The sequence below is a fragment of the Ascaphus truei genome, chromosome 1, assembly GCF_040206685.1.
Source record: "Ascaphus truei isolate aAscTru1 chromosome 1, aAscTru1.hap1, whole genome shotgun sequence".
In the NCBI taxonomy this organism is placed as follows: Eukaryota; Metazoa; Chordata; class Amphibia; order Anura; family Ascaphidae; genus Ascaphus; species Ascaphus truei.
In genome coordinates, this window is record NC_134483.1 from 18,160,409 (window position 1) to 18,181,886 (window position 21,478).

General features: G+C 45.8%; 1 protein-coding gene across 2 annotated transcripts in view; it reads left to right on the forward strand.

Moving 5' to 3' along the window:
• Nucleotides 1–21,478, forward strand: part of LOC142484090 (protein hinderin-like) — a 178,816-nt gene that overhangs the window by 154,104 nt on the left and 3,234 nt on the right. The gene's annotated exons all lie outside the window — the stretch shown is intronic.

The window sequence follows — 21,478 nt, forward strand, 5'->3', positions numbered from 1 at the left end:
ATTCAATATTCAGTATCCATGTGTGAAAAAGTATGTGAACCTTTAGATTGAATACTTGGTAGCGCCCTCATTAGCAGCAATGACTTCAACTAAGCGTTTCCTGTATCTGCTGGTCAGTCTCTCACATTGGTTTTGAGGAATTTTGGCCCATTACTCCCATGCTTCATCTCAGTGACATTTGAGGTCTTTCTTGCATTGACAGCTCGCTTCAGTTTTTGCTCCAACATTTCAATGTGGTTTAGGTCCGGCCTTTGACTAGGCCATTCTAAAACACAGAATTTTTTCTTCTGAAGCTATTCTATTGTAGATCTGCTTTTATGTTTAGCATCATTGCCTTACAGCATAACCCATTGTCACTTCAGCTCACAGACAGATGGCCTGACATTCTCTACAATGTTCTGATACAATGCAGAATTCATAGTTGTGTCAATAATGGCAAGCTGTCCAGGTCCTGAGGCAGCAAAGTAACCCCAAACCATCATTCTTAACGGTTAGGATGAGGTTCTTCTGTTCGAACGCCGGTTTGGTTTTTGCCAAACATAGCATTTCTCAATGTGGCCAAAATGATCTACCTTTGACTTGTCTGTCCAGAGAACTTTGTTCCAGAAGTGTTGTGGATCATCTGTGCTCTTTGGCAAATTTCAGACGGGCAGCAATGTTCTTTTTACAGATCAGTGGTTTCCTCTTGGCTTTCTCCTGGAACTTTCTCCATTTCTAGACTGTTTGACTGTGGATTGGTGGAGCCCCAAATCCTTAGACATGGTTTTGTAACACTTTCTAGACGGAACATCAATAACTGCTTTTCTGAGGTCCTTCGATTTCTTTTGATCGTGGCATAACGTGTTTCCACATACCTATATGATGAAGACCAAACTCACACTTTTTCTCATTTTTATAGAGGGCGGGGCCTCCCAAAATCACCCCTGAAGATCTACCTAATTATTTAAACACCTGATTCCAATTATCCCTTTTAATTTAGTTGATAAAACCAGGGTTTCACTTCCTTTTGCTCATACCCTGACTCCTAATTACTCATTGTTTGTCTAATTCACACATCATTTCAGGAATTGGTTAATATAAACCCTATTGGATATTTAGGAAAATACTGTTTTTGATTCATGAAGGTTATCATAGAAAAACTATGGAATTTCTGTAATTATCATTGGGGTTCGCAAACTTTTTCTCCCCACTGCATATTAATTCTCCTCCACGAAATGTTCCTTTGACCCAATGGTTCTTGGGCAGGTCCTGCCTTTTTAGGCACGAAACAGTGTTGGTGTTTTTTCAGGGTCCCTGGTGACGTATGTTTTTCGTATGTATTCTAATACAACAACCATTGCTTTGTTTTGCTTTTGTTGCTGTGCGCCGATTTCTGTTGTATACATAGAAAAAGAAGCAGCAGTATTGATCGTTTCTGCTATGCCATTTTGTAACATGTAAAAGGGCTCTTTGTATTATGACCTATACAGATGTTATTGTTTTAGATTGGTTAGTATCCTTGGTTATAAAAGGCTGAGAAAACAGGCTGCCTATGCAGAAAACAAAATCTGAATTCTGGTGCAAGTCACATTTTTGTATATTTCAGACATAATGTATTCAGCTTTTACTGGTGTAGCTAATAATTAGACTTATAAGCTCACCAACCAGCTTGTTCCTGCATATTTACATGTAGGCTTTAAGCAAATCGTACAATCACAGTAGCATTATTTCATGACGATAATTCAGCGTTACGGTCACATCTTATACTTTACTGAAATCCTCCAGCGGGTTATGAGAATTTTTGTTTTAAAACATTTGTTTGGCTCCATAAACATGTCTGCACATATATGCTCATTGCCTTAGGCGAGATAGCGTACTGCGCTCAATAACTGACACAAAATGGAGAAACGGAAGGGGACTGACTCCTCGCCTTAGCTCATCAGTGACAGAGCGATCACAAAGCAGGATCGGAGAGGCAAAAGCACTCTGGCCCCTTCCGCACTCGAAAGGTTAAAGGGCCAAACAAACATCAAGATCAGCAGAAAAGCTGTTACGTGGGTGGGTGCTGTCACAGTGCCTCTCCTTTTATAACTTGCTGCTTCAATTGTATAGCATAAACATCTTGATCTGATCCCCTTGTAACCTGCCATAGTTGCGACCTGTACCCTCGGCTGCAGTGCTATGACAGGTACAGCACGTACTGTAAGCTTCTTATCCAATAAGATGCTGTTTCTGACAAACTTGTGGCTAAAATAGCCACACGTTGGCAGTGTCCTGCTGTTCTCATTTTAACCATTAATATAGCTCTGGTGCAGTACACTAGCACAAACTTTTCCTTCTGGAATATGATACATGTCATCCTCACGATCTCGTTCCATTATCCGTCGAACGGATTATCCGGTGCGTATTGATGTATTCCGCTGAACGTATTATCCGACGTCAAAACGGATTATCTGGCGCTCGCTGCTGCGGATTATCATTGGATTCGCAATCGGACGTTTTGCTATTTGCCGGCGGTTTGCGCCATGAATTCCGTTGGATAACCGAGAACTGCCTTTAATTCAATTGACATTCAGCTTTAATTGTAGCTCCTTCCCAGTCTTCCTCGTTCCCTCTGTAAATTCTTCCTCGCCAGCACCCAGACTCTTCCCCCATCATACTTCTGGTATTTCCCTTTCATACACTATCGTGCCCCTACTTTCGCACCCCATCCCTTCGCCACTTAATCTCTTCCTTCTCTGTCTTCCGTGCATTCTCTTTGTATATCTGTTTTGCCAAATGAAAGAGCACCACCAACTTGTGTCCTCCCATCTGTCAGGAGGAAGACTACCGCTTTTTAATGTACACTACAATACACGGCAATATACAATATTGCACATATTGTAACATTGCATATATATTTATTTTGAGCTTTATAGAACGCGCTACTCATCGAGAACTGGGTACTAGAGCGTGTGTAGGAGCCTAGGGAGTGCACCCATCCCAGACCTACAACCGAAACCTACCAAGAACATATAGGGGAAGGACGAGGAGGACTGTAAGAAATCCAATTCAGTGATATTATATTGTAATGTGTGAATCCGGTATCAAGACAAAATGCCAAAGTATACAGTATATTTGCAACGGTTCTTTCCATGCATATTATATCGCTAATGTTCTTAATTGGTATTTTCTGATACGGGTATGTGATGTCTTTCATTGCCTGTTTAGAATCAGCATTTACTTTGTCAAAATGCAGTTTAAAAGTCAAATGCTATTTGATTTGCTTTTAAGATTTTGAACCAAAAACTAATACTGTGGGGATAGGATACAAAACCGTGGTAAATGCATCAAATAAACATTGGGAGAGAGCTTAGTCTTTGGAGGTATGATGGAAGTCTTTTAATGTTAAGAGTACTTATTAAGTCTTTGAATGTTAATAAGAATACATGAATGTTTCTGATTTGTTTTACCTTCGTTAAAACGGTGCTATGTTGCCTTAAACCAACATTGTGCATTACATCATGACTGTATCAAGAAAGTCTGTCTGCAGCGCCAGAAACGGTCTGGCATGAACGTGCTGTGGGAGGGTCCATGCTTCAGATTGGACCCCCTCCCCCCCATGGCATTAATCCTCCGGCCGTGGCACAGAAGACAGGTGGGCTTTAGCTCTACATTTTATAAAGCTGTATGACTATAGAGCATGGCAAATGGGTTGTATAGGTGTAGTGGTCGTGATGAAGGTAGGGACAGAAAGCACGTGGCAAATGGAGGAAGGAATAATGTAAAAATGTTGCGGTGAGCCATGCCAAAAATTCATTGTACCATAGCAAGAGAGAGTTGCCTGGGACCATCAATCGGCATTCACTCAGTATCTCAATCAATGTGGAATCACACTTCATTAAGGCGTCGGACTGGTAGTGCCAAGAAAGTGTCCGCTTTTTCCGTGGTGAGATGTACACAGCGTTCGTAAGTTTTAATATTCAGCCATATTTCCAAGGCAGAGCAGCTGGGTTCCCAGAGTTAACCAGTGACAAGAAAAGCAAGAGTTGACTTTGCTTAAGACACAAACTTTTCTTAAAGTAGGTAGGAAAAGAGAGAGGGCGGGGGCTTTGACATTTACAACCAATATGTGTTGAAGGGGGAATGTCACATTAGACTTGTTTCCTTTTTTTATTATCTCTGTGAAAAGTGCAAGTGACCAGCAAATGCCCAGTGCACTTCCATATGCAGGTGATAAAAGCAGGCGTTGGTAAATTAATCTCCCACTTACTCGGAGAGCAGGTCGTTAATTGTTCTCTCTGCTTGCTGTCGATTATAATGGGAAAATATTCATTCCCCATTCAAGACAGAGGCAAGTTGTAGCCGAAAATGTTAAAATTAGCATTTTTATTTGTTGATTTACTTAAAGGACAGCCTCTCCCAGCAATCCATCACTTTGGTGACACCCCAAATATGAATAATGTATTGTGGACTTGGTGGTTACAATGTGTAATAAGCGCCAGGGACAGAGACAGAATCTTAACTATGCTGCAAATGTAATATTTATCGACTCATAAAGTTTATTGCTTTCGAGGTTCAATAATACTGACCATAGGACATTAATATCACTTATCTTCGTTTTATTTAGGGCACTTCTGCAAAATAACTAGTCTATTTAATGCTTACTGAAAAATAATTGAAATTTACAGCATTTGAGTACTGCATGGCAGCCATTTCATTGGCAAATGGGCTTAGATTAGGGTTTGTACAGCTGGGACACAGTGATTTCCTATTATTATTTTTTATGTTGGACAAGTCGTTTTTAATGTACTCCAAATATCTTTTAATCTGCTGGTTTTATTTGTTTGCGTACATCTGTTTTGCACCTTTTATAAACAAGTCTTAAAAGTAGATACAAATGTGCTTCTCCCAAGCCATTCTAACTTGTCCCTCGACTCTGGAAATAATATGAATTAATAGAATACTCTGGGAAACGGACCGCAGCTATCTCTGGGCGCCGGGGTAAAACATTGTGTGGCTGCCTGCTGGTCACTCACCAGGAGCCACGGGAAAATCATTCTCCGGGCGCCGGGGTAAAACATTGAGTGGCTGCCTGCTGGTCACTCACCAGGAGCCACGGGAAAATCATTCTCCGGGCGCCGGGGTAAAACATTGAGTGGCTCCCTGCTGGTCACTCACCAGGAGCCACGGGAAAATCATTCTCCGGGCGCCGGGGTAAAACATTGAGTGGCTGCCTGCTGGTCACTCACCAGGAGCCACGGGAAAATCATTCTCCGGGCGCCGGGGTAAAACATTGAGCGGCTGCCTGCTGGTCACTCACCAGGAGCCACGGGAAAATCATTCTCCGGGCGCCGGGGTAAAACATTGAGTGGCTGCCTGCTGGTCACTCACCAGGAGCCACGGGAAAATCATTCTCCGGGCGCCGGGGTAAAACATTGAGCGGCTGCCTGCTGGTCACTCACCAGGAGCCACGGGAAAATCATTCTCCGGGGACCGTGGTAAAACATTGTGCGGCTGCCGGCTGGTCACTCTCCAGGAGCCACGGGAAAATCATTCTCCGGGCACCGGGGTAAAACATTGAGCGGCTGCCTGCTGGTCACTCACCAGGAGCCACGGGAAAATCATTCTCCGGGGACCGGGGTAAAACATTGAGTGGCTCCCTGCTGGTCACTCACCAGGAGCCACGGGAAAATCATTCTCCGGGCGCCGGGGTAAAACATTGAGTGGCTCCCTGCTGGTCACTCACCAGGAGCCACGGGAAAATCATTCTCCGGGGACCGTGGTAAAACATTGTGCGGCTGCCGGCTGGTCACTCTCCAGGAGCCACGGGAAAATCATTCTCCGGGCACCGGGGTAAAACATTGAGCGGCTGCCTGCTGGTCACTCACCAGGAGCCACGGGAAAATCATTCTCCGGGGACCGGGGTAAAACATTGAGTGGCTCCCTGCTGGTCACTCACCAGGAGCCACGGGAAAATCATTCTCCGGGCGCCGGGGTAAAACATTGAGTGGCTCCCTGCTGGTCACTCACCAGGAACCACGGGAAAATGCTCCTCTGCCTGTAGCTTCAGGGATTGTATATCTGACTAGATTAATGGTACATCATTCAAAGAAAAGAAAAGGATGTAATACGTTTTGCCTCAATCACAGAAATTTCTTTAGCACACATCTGTACCCCATTCATCTTTATACATCCATTTACAGTACGTGGAGCACATCTGTTTAATCAGCATAGGACAGTGGCAATCCTTGCAGCTTTAACCAGGCATATTTAATTCCATATTTTATGTAATGATGCATATATCGTGCTTTTGGAACTCCATCTTTTCTCAATGAGTGCAATGTAACAGAATTAAAAAAAATGTGTATAATCACTTTATTTCATATAGTGCTTTTCTCCCAATAGGACTCCAAGCACTTTACAATTACAGTACAGCATAGCACGCGGTACGCAGACATAGAACATTTTACAGGCACAGTCCCTGCCCAGATGAGCTTACAATCTGTTTTTGGTGTCTGAGACACCGTTTGAGTTTGTCTTCACTCCTAAACCACTAAGCCACTCCTCCAGAACAAATACAGCAACTAGAACCAGACTATACTCTAAAGGAGAAGTGTAGCTTTATTGCAGGTTATGGTACCTTACAATGGAACATGGAACTACAGCTCAACCCCGTTATAGCGCGATCTGTTACAACACGAATCCGCTTATAGCGCGGTGCAAGCGCGGCTCCCAGTTTTCGTATTTAGGAATACTTTACAACACGATTATTGGTATCTTAAATACTTTATTGTACAATGCATACAATTGTACATTATTTCTAACGCGATCCGCTTATTACGCGATGTGATTCTTTGGACCCCAAGCACAGCGTTATAAGGGGGTTGAGCTGTACCTGTTGAAGACCTTTAGACCATTTACAAGTCTGTATTGTACAATAGACCAGGAGCAGCTGTACATCTGAAGACAACAGTTGAGGTCTTGAAGGCTTTTGCATTGTTAGCTACATCTACAAATAACGCAGGTTGGCCCATTTACAAGTATCACAGTCTGCAACAACCCTACAATATATTGTGAGACTTTTCACGTAGACACCACCAAGAACTCCTGTCAGATCTCCAGAACATGTCACGGCTTCACTGTAAAGTTAATTAAATGATACACAGCGGCTTATTTTTTTTCAATCTCAGGTCGTCACATTGCTGACCCCTTACACAGGTTGGAAAAAAAGATGCAATGCCCATCTCTGTAACGATCTTGTTTCAGTAACAGGCATGTGATCAAATGTATACTTAACCCTTTAGCTGCCAGAAGGGCCTGCTACGCATTGCAAAGTACAGCTCAACCCCCATATAACGTTGTGCTTGGGGTCCAAAGAATCACATCGCGTTACAATGTAAGCGGATCGCGTTAGAAATAATGTACAATTGTATGCATTGTACAATAAAGTATTTAAGACACCAATAATCGTGTTGTAAAGTATTCATAAAAACGAAAGTTGGGAGCCGCGCTAGCACCGCGTTATAAGCGGATTCGCGTTGTAACGGGGTTGAGCTGTATTACTAAGCATATTATTCTAATGCATTTTCCCCACACCACTTCTTTCCGGGCAAGCATTGATGAATCTTTGTTTTTCTGAGGACATTCTCCTGCAGAAGTGTCGACATTTCCTCGCCCCTCACAGCACTTCCATTACACACACCAACCCCCGCGCATCTTTTGTACGCCCTGCACTTCAGTGGCCGTGCACAATGGCAGCTTGCTGCGTTATAGGCCTATTTTACAGCAATAAACAATGAGCGTTCTCACCTGCTCTTACTGACAGGAAGTGACGCTGCGCTCAGAAGCAAAATGGTAGCCATTTAGTGCCCTGTATTGAACCTGTCAATTACCAGAAGGACAGGCAGCACACTGCGCTGATGTACACCGCGGGCCTCTCTCTAGCAGCGAAGTGTTTTAAATATATATCAGACGTTTGTATAGCATGTTTTAGTGGGAGGGTTTTGTCACTTTTATACCCACTATTGCGTGTCTGGTTTGCAGCCACTACCAGCTTCACAATGCAGATATCGTGAGCAACCTCATACTGTCTCAAATAATGAAAGGGGGTCTTTGAGTCCCCCTCATTCTAGATCCTTTGGTCTCCGGCTTAGCTGTACCGTGTATGCTCTTTATTGCAGCAGGAAAAAGCTGTAGGGCAAGGGGTTGCCAACTCCAGTCCTCAAGAGCTACCAACAGGTCATGTTTTCAGGATATTCCTGCTTCAGCACAGATCGTCGACCTGAGCCACCTGTGCTGAACCATTGATATCCTGAAAACCTGACCTGTTAGTCTTGAGGACTGGAGTTGGCTACCCCTGCTCCAGGGAATCCACGTAATAAAGTGGAAATTAGAAAACGTGACGCCCACTTGGTCCTACCCAGAATCCTTGTCACTTATGACACTAGAATGATGACATTGCATTGAGATGAATTGATCACTATCTCACGTTTCAGTTTACATCAACTGGGAGACGTTGCAGCCATTTATTTATTTATTTATTAGATGCTTTACCAGGAAATAATGCGTTGAGTTCCCTCTCGTTTTCAAGTTTGTCCTGGGCACAGAGTTATGATGGCTGCATTAACTTAAATGGTAATACTTTCAGAGGGATACTGGCTCAGGTCCTTGGAGGGGGTTGGGAGGGTCCACATCTTCATGCCAAGGGTACTGCATTGGTGGGCCTTCTACTGTGAAGTTTCAGAGGTCTGGAACTCGCTACCGCCAGAGCTCAGGTGTATAGCGACTTTACCACTGTTTCGGGCTTGTGTAAGACTTGCCTCTTCCTTCTGGCTTTTCCTGACTAACAAAATAATTGTATATCATTTGTCTAACTAAAGTATTGCGATGGCCCCCTTACATGGAGGCGTGTTTTTTACTCAAAACATAAATGATAATGACCATTAAAGATATGATTATGGGCGTATGTAACCGTTACAGACAGGGTTAAAATTCTGTTACAAGAGGTAGGATAGGCCTGCTATGTTGTTAGAAAAGGCCGTGCCCCAAGGAGCTTACAATCTATAAGAGAGGGTAAGATACAGGGCATGAGAAGGTTGGTGTGTTTCGGATTGTACCAGAGCAGCTGTAACATGAACAACTATCACCAAAGAGCTGACGCCCTTTGGCTGCCAACATTTGGTCCTATACCTTACTGTATAAACCTCCCCATATTCCTTTTTCCTATCTTCCGGCATAATAAAATCACCATTTCAGCACAGCTATTATTTTGCACAGGCTACTTGAGGGAAAAAAATAAAGAGAGAGAGAGAGAGAGCTTCAAGAAGCTCATAGACCTGGCAATGTGTAGAAATGCTCTGCATCACTAGAGAATGAATTGTGTTTTTCCCCTTTCTCCCCCAAAGGAGCAATGTCTCTGCATTTTGAACTCCGAATTCATACATGAATTAGAGTGCCACTTAATCTCCTATTTTCTTATTTCTTTATAAATAAAGTGCTGTGTGCCAACCTGTCAGGTTTCCGAACTTACCATTATCTCTCCACACAACTCTGTGATCTATGTTCAATTTATACATAGTCTAAAACATGAAACATATAACACCACTGATGCCTCAGTTAAAGTTCTCAGTCACAGCTGGCATGAATTATTCAATGCGTTCTCTCTAATGGGTGGCATGAAATGCAATGGATGCATGGCCATGCTTGTCCTAACATCTCGGGCATACCTGCTACTTAAATAGAATAATCACCTGACATTACTTCCCCCTGAAAATTATACAAAGCAAGGGCGCTATTGCTTTATTTTAGTCAACGCTTGCTAGGTTCATGTCACATTGTAAACTTGCAGCATGAGACACTTTCTGTCCCAATGATTGTTTCAGGAAGGAGTGACGTTTTTGTTGATGTTGGTGCCTTATGCAAAGCGAGATAAAGTGCCTTGCCCAAGGTCACAAGGCACGGACACTGGGATTCAAAGCGGGTTTTGTTGGTAGTTTCCCCATCGTGGTTCTGGTCCTTATAACAAACATGGGAGTGAGGACTGACCCTGTGGTCTGTATTGGGAGTTTTGGTTCATGGCCATGACGGACGGTGTATTTGGACAACTTACTTTGACCGGTATTCATCAAGCCGTTTTGCAGAGTATCGATCCACAATCCAACGGTAAGTCCTAAGTCAATGGCAGTTACCACCAGATCAGGGTACAACGCCTCACATAGCGTCTTGATGAATCCCAGCCTTTGCCTCGGATGCATGGGGATTACGTCTCCCCTAGAAAGGGGAAAATTGCTTCACAGCATATTCAATAGCGACTCTGAATTTGGGGTATCAAAGGCACTTGGAGACTGGCAATCAGTCTCTGTATTTTTCTCCTGTGTGTACACTGGCAGTAACATACTGTATCCAAGTTCCATGTCATCTCCCACTGTTTTTAGATTGTACGGTGTAAACAGGACAGGGCCTATTTCCTAAAATATTATGTGAGGTGTGTTGCACAGTGTTAAACCCTAAATAAGGAAATACAATGACATTATTAATGGAAAAATAAAATCATTACTTTCTTGAAACTCTGCTTGAAAGTGTTTGTGGAGGTGTTACATGTGTAAGTGCTTTCAACTTCATACAGCATCTGTGTACAAAGTGAAGTGCACCCAGTTTCTTGTTTCCCTTTAATCTTTATCTGCTCCAGACATTCACGAATGTGGGTTGTTTTGTTTTTTTTTTCTCCCCTTTTGAAGCTAGTTTTACGGCCTTCTTGTAATTTATGATTCAAGTCACAATTAGCAAGAGGTGGCAGCTAGGCAGAGCAAAGAGCTTTTAATTAGCTAGTTATATGGTAGATCATAATCGCTTCAGTGAAATAATTAACTCTTTCCGTGCTCCCCCAGCTGTCAATATAATATTACCCTCTCAGTGCTGGGAGACGCTGTGCTGTATTGCAGGAAAGGGGAAGGATCCCGTTTTGCTCAATGCCGTCCAAACAGATTTATATTGTTTGCAAAAGGGTTGAGTACAGGGTGTCGATCTCCATAGTGATTTTACCATACCGGTTTTGCATGGGTCCGCAACATGTGGCCCCATTAGAATGTTAAATGTATGAAAGGTTGAACCTACTTGCCGGGCCGCAGTTTACAGTGGCGGCCGCCTTTAGCCTAATGCGGCCGTATCGGCGCAAGTCTGATTACCGCGGACAGATGCAGTATTTTTTTTTTTTTCGGAATATGCTCCGGTATTGTGACGCGATTGTAATATTGAATGCATGAACGTGAATGCGGTATGAACGCGGTGAAGTGCGTGGCATTCGGAAAATATCCCCGAAAAAATTCGGAGATGTTGGAGAATAAAAGGGGCCGCGACAGTACACCCAGGATCAGATTCCGAATCGGTCACCATTTCCGTGTTGGGCTACCAAAGTGTGTGCTCCAACTACTCCCTCTGCAGCCTCCAACTGGAAATGCGACCCAATGCCGGAGGCTCACACAACCCCTCCCTGTGTCCCCCATTCAGCAGTTGTAATGTAGATATTTTGGGTTTTACATGAATAAATTACAAGTCTGTTATGTTGAGAAATGTTAGTGGAATTTTATGCATTTTCCAAGGAATCATCCGCTCACGGTCGTATCGTCTCATGTAACAGAGACCTGCCGGGGGTGCTGGGAGGAACCTCACCATTACAGGGAGGAACCTCACCATTACAGGGAGGAACCTCACCATTACAGGGAGGAACCTCACCATTACAGGGAGGAACCTCACCATTACAGGGAGGAACCTCACCATTACAAGTGCTACTCATTGTAGTTTAATAACTGATCTACCTTGTGCACTGTACGTTTTTGTTTAATAATTTAAGATATCTTTATAAAGCCGTTCAAGCTGGATGTCTAACAATAGACACGCACACGACCGGAAGAGTCAGATGGCCCTTTGTGCTGTCAGTTTCTGTGTTACTGTATTGATAAAATAAAAATGTGGGGTGGCACTTTGTAATGTAACTTCAGTAGCGGTTGAAATGTCTCTCTCTCGCTAACCCCCTGCAGTTATCTGAGTGATGGATTAAAGCAGTGCAGTGTTACTTTGCTTTCTCGGTTGTTTAATAACATACTTGATTAGATTGAGGGAAATGGCAGCTGTTTTCCTTGATGCTTCCTCCCTCCCCGGTGCTGGCTGCGGAGGAGCAGGTGGTAGGATTAAAGTTCTCCGCACTCGTGGAAACCTTCTGATTGTGTGCACAGCCTGACACACAGCTAGTTGTTATAATATCTGACTCTGCCCATCCGTTCACGCTATCTGTTTGATGAATAGAACAACATTCTCTGCTCTTAATCCCGGTTATTCCTCTTCTTTCTCCTGAATTTCATTGGTTAATCCAGGGGGGCTCAACTCAAGGCCCCCCAAAAGGTCAGGTTTTCAGGATATCCAAGATTCAGCACAGGTGGCTCACTGGAAGACTGAGCCTCTGAGTCACCTGTGCTGAAGCAGGGACTAATTGAGCCACCTGTGCTGAAGCTGGTATATCCTGAAAGCCTGACCTGTTGGGGGGCTTGAGGACTGGAATTGAGCCCCCCTGGGTTAATCTATAACATTCTCGTGTTCGATTTTCACCCACTAAGCGTGTCCCAACATCAGGTCTGTTACATATTGCAGAGGGATGAAAGCTCCCTCTTCTGGAATGAATGTAACTCACTGGCTCACATTCAGTATGCTGTGAAACAGTACTGTCCAGGCTCAGGAGAAGTCTTGAGCGGGGGGGAAAGACCATTTCACAGCACATTAAATAGGGGCAATATTACCCATTTCTAGGACAGCCTTCGACTTCAGTGGAGTCCCTCTCTCGATCAGATCAGCCTCATTAAATTGTCACCTTGTGGTGTAGATCTCTCACTTTTATTCCTGAGCCCAATGCACTGTATCTGGGGTCCTCAAGACCCGAAGTGGAAGACCGAGCCACTGATTGAGCCACCTGTGCTGAAGCTGGGATATCATTAAAACCTAACCTGTTAGGGGGGTCTTGAGGACGAGTTGAGAACCACTGGACCATATGACCCTAGTCAGATGCCTCCACTACATACCACATAGTGTCCACTAGTCCATACCTTTTGTACTTGTTTATTCATACTGTGCTTTAATAGTGTCTATTAATTGGCACACACAAGTATACTGTACATTGGTGAATTAAAATCCTCTTGATGACTTGCTGCTTCTTTAGCAGAATAATCACTCTTGTTTGCCTGTGTGGGCTTCAATCTCACCATTCATCATTTCTCTGCATATCAAGGGGTGCTTTAAACACCTTTCATGGGCTAAGAGGATCTATAGGCCGGTCTTGTACAACTGCATACAATGCTTAACACCCACTAAGGCCGCACTTATAGTGCTGGCGACGGCGACGCGACCCATGTCGTCGCAACCCGCGAAAGTTATAATTTAACTTTCCGCGACGTCACTAGCGACGGGGTCATTGATTTACATGTGGCGACAGTCTGTAAAAAATCAAATTTAACCCGCTCTAACATTTTTTGGTCACGACATCGCGCTTACTATAAGCGCTGGCGATGGAGTCAATTGTTTTGTTTTGGAGCGACGTCGCGTCGCCGACACTATAAGCGCAGCCTAAGGCTACATCTCTCTGAAAATGGATACAACTTTGTGAATCTGAATATATATTCAAATATGCAGTGTAATTATACAATGCCTGCATGGTTATTTCTTTGGTGATATATGATCCTTATTATTATAGTTTATTTGTGAAGCGCCAACATATTACGCAGCGCAGTACAATGGGGTGCAGTTATGTATATTACATGAACCATTACATACAGGTGAGGACAAACTGATACAGAGAGGTAATGCGGGCCCTGCACCTGAGAGGTTACAGTCTAGGGAATGAGGGACAATGTGGAAACAAGAAGGTACGGTAATTACAGGATAAGGTGCGGCGCAGGTTAGAATATGGCCCAGCCTAACGGCTGGAGGAGTTAGGGAGGGAGGGGTGAGAGATGTTACATCCTTAAAATCCTGATCTATTTGCTCTGATTTGTGGATGGCCTAACATTTTTGCACTATAACATATATTGCCGTGTGTTTCTGGAGAAGGATAGACTATAATACTGTGTTGGAGGCTTCCAGCTGATTCCCAGCTCTCGCTCAGTGCCGCATTGCTGCAGCGTTCTCTCCTCCTCCGTGGTGTCTGGATCCTTGTTGGCTTTGTCCTAACGTATGAAAGCGCAGGTCCTTGGTGGGTCCTTGGTGGCTTCGCTGCGTTAGATGTGTAACACAGAGCTGAAACGCTGGGGAAATTCCTGTGAAGGTATTTGGGAGCTGGAAAGTGACTCCATGGGCATAGTTGCCACACCCAAAATCTGAATATTCCCTCTGAGAGGTCGTTGGATCAGGAGTGGCCAACTCCAGTCCTCAAGAGCTACCAACAGGTCAGGTTTTCGTCTGCTCATCCCCCCTGTCTGCTCATCCCCCCTGTCTGCTCACCCCCCCTGTCTGCTCACCCCCCCCGTCTGCTCACCCCCCCGTCTGCTCATCCCCCGTCAGCTCATCCCATCCCCCCGTCTGCTCATCCCCCCCCGTCTGCTCATCCCCCGTCAGCTCATCCCATCCCCCCGTCTGCTCATCCCCCCCCGTCTGCTCATCCCCCCCCCCGTCTGCTCACCCCCCCCGTCTGCTCATCCCCCATCAGCTCATCCCCTCCCCCGTCTGCTCATCCCCTCCCCCGTCTGCTCATCCCATCCCCCGTCTGCTCATCCCCCCGTCTGCTCATCCCCACCGTCTGCTCATCCCCACCGTCTGCTCATCCCCACCGTCTGCTCATCCCCCCCGTCTGCTCATCCCCCCCGTCTGCTCATCCCCCCCGTCTGCTCATCCCCCCCGTCTTCTCATCCCCCCCGTCTGCTCATCCCCCCCGTCTGCTCATCCCCCCGTCTGCTCATCCCCCCCGTCTGCTCATCCCCCCCGTCTGCTCATCCCCCCCCGTCTGCTCATCCCCCCCGGCTGCTCATCCCCCCCCCGGCTGCTCATCCCCCCCCGTCTGCTCACTTCCCCCCCCCCGTCTGCTCACCCCCCCCCCGTCTGCTCACCCCCCCCGTCTGCTCATCCCCCCCCCCTGCTCACCCCCCCCCCTGCTCATCCCCCCCCCTAGTCTGCTCATCCCCCCCCTAGTCTGCTCATCCCCCCCCCGTCTGCTCATCCCCCCCCCGTCTGCTCATCCCCCCCCCGTCTGCTCATCCCCCCCGTCTGCTCATCCCCCCCGTCTGCTCATCCCCCCCCGTCTGCTCATCCCCCCCCGTCTGCTCATCCCCCCCCGTCTGCTCATCCCCCCCCGTCTGCTCATCCCCCCCGTCTGCTCATCCCCCCCCGTCTGCTCATCCCCCCCCCGTCTGCTCATCCCCCCCCCGTCTGCTCATCCCCCCCGTCTGCTCATCCCCCCCGTCTGCTCATCCCCCCCCCCCGTCTGCTCACTTCCCCCCCCGTCTGCTCACCCCCCCGTCTGCTCACCCCCCCGTCTGCTCACCCCCCCGTCTGCTCATCCCCCCCTAGTCTGCTCATCCCCCCCCCCTAGTCTGCTCATCCCCCCCTAGTCTGCTCATCCCCCCCCTAGTCTGCTCATCCCCCCCCGTCTGCTCATCCCCCCCCGTCTGCTCATCCCCCCCCCGTCTGCTCATCCCCCCCCCCGTCTGCTCATCCCCCCCCCGTCTGCTCATCCTCCCCCCCCGTCTGCTCATCCTCCCCCCGTCTGCTCATCCCCCCCCCCCGTCTGCTCATCCCCCCCCCGTCTGCTCATCCCCCCCCATCTGCTCTCCACCCCCTCGTCTGCTCTCCGCCATCCCTCGTCTGCTCTCCCCCCTCGTCTGCTCTCCCCCCCACCCCCTGTCTGCTCTCGACCCCCCTCTCCTTACCTGCTCTCTGGCTTCGGCAACGTCGTATTGCCATTTGACCCCCTGGCGTCAGGCGAGAGTAGGTAAGGGAAGTTAGAGAGGCCTCCCCTGACATTTAATTTAAATAGTTTTAAGATAAGGGGATCTAGAGTAAGAGGTTAGGGTAGAGGGTATATGGTGTTAGGGTAGGGGCTCAGGGTAGGGGTTTTATGATAACGGCTCGGGTTAGGGTAGGGGGTGTTAGGGTGGGGATTTAGGGTAGGGGTTTTAGGGTAGGGGGGTTTAGGGTAGGGGTTTTAGGATAACGGCTCGGTAAAGGGTTAGGGTAGGGGGTGTTAGGGTAGGGGATTTAGGGTAAGGGTTTATGGTAGGGGGGTTTAGGGTAGGGGTTTTATGATAACGGCTCGGTAAAGGGTTAGGGTAGGGGGTGTTAGGGTAGGGGATTTAGGGTAAGGGTTTAGGGTAGGGGTTTTAGGATAACGGCTCGGTAAAGGGTTAGGGTAGGGGATTTACGGTAAGGGTTTATGGTAGGGGTTTTAGGGTAGGGGGGTTTAGGGTAGGGGTTTTATGATAACGGCTCGGTAAAGGGTTAGGGTAGGGGGTGTTAGGGTAGGGGATTTAGGGTAAGGGTTTATGGTAGGGGTTTTAGGGTAGGGGTTTTAGGATAACGGCTCGGTAAAGGGTTAGGGTAGGGGGTGTTAGGGTAGGGGATTTACGGTAAGTGTTTATGGTAGGGGGGTTTAGGGTAGGGGTTTAGGCACTTACCTTTACTGGCAGATATTTGGTTGTGACAAAACTGCCGTGACCAAATGTCCTAGCCCAGCGCACGGCTCAGGGACCCTTTGCCAGCCCAGCGCACGGCTCAGGGACCCTTTGCCAGCACGGCTCAGGAACCCTTTGCCAGCACGGCTCAGGGACCCTTTGCCAGACCAGCGCACGGCTCATGGACCCTTTGCCAGACCAGAATGTGGCCTCTGTGTTTTCTGGCTTTGCTACAGGCCCACATGAAACACGCCATTGAGTATATGTGCAAATGTTTACAGAAAGTTGTGGCAGAATAACGTGCCTCTTTATAGAGAGGTGCCTGTCCAAGTCCTTTAGTTTGACTGGTGCTTGCTAACCAGCCAGGCTTAGTGTGATCCGACAGCAAAAGTTATCAGCATAACATCTGACCCATGTCACCAGTGACCAAGCACAGACTCTCACCGAGAGTCCCAGCGGCTGGAAACACATTGAGTAACCGCAGTGATGTGCAGACTGACCCCTGCCACGCAGGCATTCTGTATCTGCCAGCCAGACACTGCACTTGTTTACTTCTTCCTTCTGATCCAGGCTGCAGCACCAAGCTCTAATTGGCTGCTCGCTCATAAAATGCAGCCACCTGTCAGATTGCTTAACCTGCATCTGAGGTTAGATAGCTGTGTGCTTTGTTGAAATGCCAGGGAGCAGAGCTGTATGCATTATAAAGGACACATTAGCAGCCATTTAAAAAAAAAATCCCCAGACAGCTGCAGCAGCAGCCAAGTCTCCGTCATTCTGTGCAGCTTGTGCTCTGAGCTTTTCAAATTAAGGAGAATTGGTGAACTTACAGTATTTTCAGTTATTTATACCGTCCTATTAGAAGTGCTAGACAGTATAGGAGGGTGGCTGTAATACTTGTTGCTGCTAAATAATTTATCCTCCTGTTCAAGCAGCGTTACAGCGTTCATCAAAATGCAGGTAACAATACTATTTGAACCGAGGAGAACTGCTCTGCTACTAACCTGTAGGGCCATGTTTACTAAGTGGGGCTAAGCTGGAAGACCCTGCTTGTCCCATGCAAATTAATGGAATGTGAGGGGCCTTTTAAGTTAGAATCACTTGGTAATTATGGTCCATCGTCTTTTGTATGTGGCAGTCTAATTGTCTATAGATGAAGCCTGACAGTTTTAAGTCTGGTCAACACCTTTATCAGGGAATGTATACACTGTAGTGTTCGCCTGCACTACAGTACATCCCCACTGGAAAAACAGGATTTGTTTCTCAGTTTCTGTAAAAGAAAATATTTTGCTGTTTGGAAGACCCAATATATCTTTTCTGGGTGGGGATTTTAATATTTAGGTGTACTTTTGGAAATGTGAAGTTTAATTTGTTGTGGTTATTTGAGTCTGTGGTGGATTGTATGTCTTATATATATATATATATATATATATATATATATATATATATATATATATATATATATATATATATATATATATATATATAAGAAAAGAGAAAAAGCGCCCGATCCTTGTGTAAAATCAGATTGACATTTTAATAAACCATGGACAAGACAATTGCACACTTACAATTAGTCTGATTAAAATAAGCATTTTATGGGACCTGCCCATGCACCAAACGAAGACTTCACCGTCACCTCCGCTCTGTAATCTCACGATCAGTTCGAGACCCCACAATTGAGAACGCCGTTTTCTCCAAGGTGTTTCTATAACAGACATCCGTCAGGAGCTACTCAGCAGCGTGCGTCCGCCATTACTCCCACACATGCGGTGCTGGATACCGGAAGGACTTTCCTTGTATTTCCTTGGTCTCTCTCTGGTGCCGAAGGCAGGTCAGCCACCGTAGTTTCAATGCAAACCGTCCCTACGCGTTTCTTCCGCCTTTGATCCCCTGATGAAATCCGCAAAGGCGGAAGAAACGCGTAGGGACGGTTTGCATTGAAACTACGGTGGCTGACCTGCCTTCGGCACCAGAGAGAGACCAAGGAAATACAAGGAAAGTCCTTCCGGTATCCAGCACCGCATGTGTGGGAGTAATGGCGGACGCACGCTGCTGAGTAGCTCCTGACGGATGTCTGTTATAGAAACACCTTGGAGAAAACGGCGTTCTCAATTGCGGGGTCTCGAACTGATCGTGAGATTACAGAGCGGAGGTGACGGTGAAGTCTTCGTTTGGTGCATGGGCAGGTCCCATAAAATGCTTATTTTAATCAGACTAATTGTAAGTGTTCAATTGTCTTGTCCATGGTTTATTAAAATGTCAATCTGATTTTACACAAGGATCGGGCGCTTTTTCTCTTTTCTTTTTTCTAATAGGTACTATGGGAACTTGGTGAACCCAAGAAGAAGCAGCCTGGACCTTTGTTTTATTTACTCATGGACTTCATTTGGACTTAAGTATCTATTTTTATAGTTCTATTTTTGTATTTTTATGCTATTTTTTATGTTCAACAGATTATTTTTATCTTTTATATATTTTTGCACATTTTTTCTATCATTTTTTGTTTGATTTATGTTGTTTTTTTATATATATCAATTATCAATTAGCAAATTAGGCACTAGTTGGTTCATGCAAACATCATAATCACTATTGATATTTGGTGCAACATTTTGGCACACGTCACCGGAGTGGCAGCAATTTGGATGTACTGGAAAAAGGGGCGCTGTCTTTATAACTGTCCCATATATATATATATATATAGAGATAGAGATAGAGATAGATTTTGGATGTTAGAAGGTAAAACCCTCCGCCATCACACCGATAGCCTACTGAGAAAAAAATTAAGAGAATCATAAACTGGAAGAAAATAAATCTTTCCAAATGGAGGTGGTCGAATTCGCCGCTGGCTGGTACCGCTGCGTAATGTGACCCGATACACTGAGGAGATGCATCTGTTGTACTGTTAATCGCTGATTCACAGGCTGTACACGCGCTGTGCGCTTCAGCCAGTGTTACTTCACTTGGTGGGCGAGGCAAGTTTGCAGTGCTCCACATCGCCATTCTTTAAGGGCTTCACGGATTTATTCTATAACAACTCCAGTCCTCAAGGGCCACCAACAGGTCAGGTTTTCAGGCTATCCCTGCTTCAGCACAAGTGGTTCAATCAGTGACTGAGCCACTGATTGAGTCGAAGCTCCGTTGAAGGCAGCAATGTAGCTCTTCAACACAGGTGGCTCAATCAGTAGCTCAGTCTTTGACTGCTGAAGCAACGATATCCTTAAAACCTGATCTGTTGGTGACCCTTGAGGACAGGCGTTGACCACCCCTGATCTAGAAATATACAGTTGCATGACTTGAACGTAGAGCATAGCTGGAGTAGACGGAGATGAAGCAAACTCTCATTATTTGTGGACCAGCAGGTGAATTTGGTGCACAAAGCCTAGATGTATAGCTATGGGACTCCTGTGACATGGTCACTATATCATCCCAAAGCACATCTCCATCATTCTGCCTTGTGGGAACATCTTGTGGACTACTGCATGCCAGCAGGTACAATAACATCTTCCACCTCTGTATGAGGAAGCTAAATGTTAGTTGACTAATAGCTCCGTCTGTTGCAGAGTCTTGTGAGGTCTTGAAAGTGTATGTGCAATGACATTTATGAAAGACTGATTTTCCATGTAACAGGGGTAAGCCTGTTACCAGCAGATAAAACTGTTGGGTGTTGGCCAGGTAATGGTTAATCGCTGTCTGGAGGAAGGCAGGACTATTAACGAGCCCACCTGAGTATATCAATGGTTTAAAAGGCAGGTAAGGGAAGTGTACTGTACGTGCCCTTGCTATATAGGGTCACCAGGGCGCCCAGAACGCATGTACTGTACGTGCCCTTGCTACATAAGGACACCAGGAGATGCCAACCGTCTACGAGAGTCTTGACACAGGGACTTTGATCACAGCAAGCCTGGACTTTATGCTTCTGGACTCTGGCCTCAGAAAGCCTGTGTACAACAAAAAACAGACACATATGCCCAAAGCTACTTCCAATGTGACAAAAATACACAGTGCAATACCTATATATTCTCTTGATCCAATGTGATCATTCTTCCTGTAATTATACAGGTTAATAAGAATTTTAACTCGGGGAGTGTTAGGACCTGATACAGTCATGCCTTGAAAGTGGCAGCAGGCTTAAGATGCTTTGGCCAAAGCGTTAAACTAAATTACCCTTTTTCAAGAGAATATATAGGTATTGCACAGTTTTGGGCATCTTTGTCTGTTTTTGTTGTTTTATACATTTATTCACGCCCACTAGCACTCCTTTTGACACTTATATACATATGTATATTATGTGGTAATGGTAGGGGCTTCTCAGAGCTTGTTGGGTATCGGTGTGCTTAGAAAGACTGTGATTTATCTTGCTGGACTTCGGCCAAGGATGGGTATCCTACTGTGGTCTGTGTGCTGTGACAGCACCATACTTGTGAGTGGGAACCTTTCCCTTTTGATTTTTAACTGTGTAAATAAAATAATCTGCAGCATTGTAGCTGTGTGCGCTCTTCTAACCCTATACAGAACTCTTCTTAAATAGATAGCACTCCTCACAAGTGAATAGTTCCCCATAATAGTTTTCTCCTGCCTTCTTATCTTTGCTAAATTATTGTGTTGATTTGTTGAATATAAGATACGGTCTTGAGCGTGTGTGTGTTGCTTCCCCCCCCCCCCTGCACCATGCTCTCTCCCTCTACATCATATAACTATCCTACCCCACACACACACCACAGTTTTATTTAATAATAAATATAAGACCTCCCTTGCTGGGGTAATTCTGCCATTTATTACCTTACCAATCTAAATTTGTGTGTGTGTGTCTCAGTCACACATCCCGGCTGCCTAATATTTGACCTTTTTGGTGCCTGTGCTGCAGCGCTTACTGG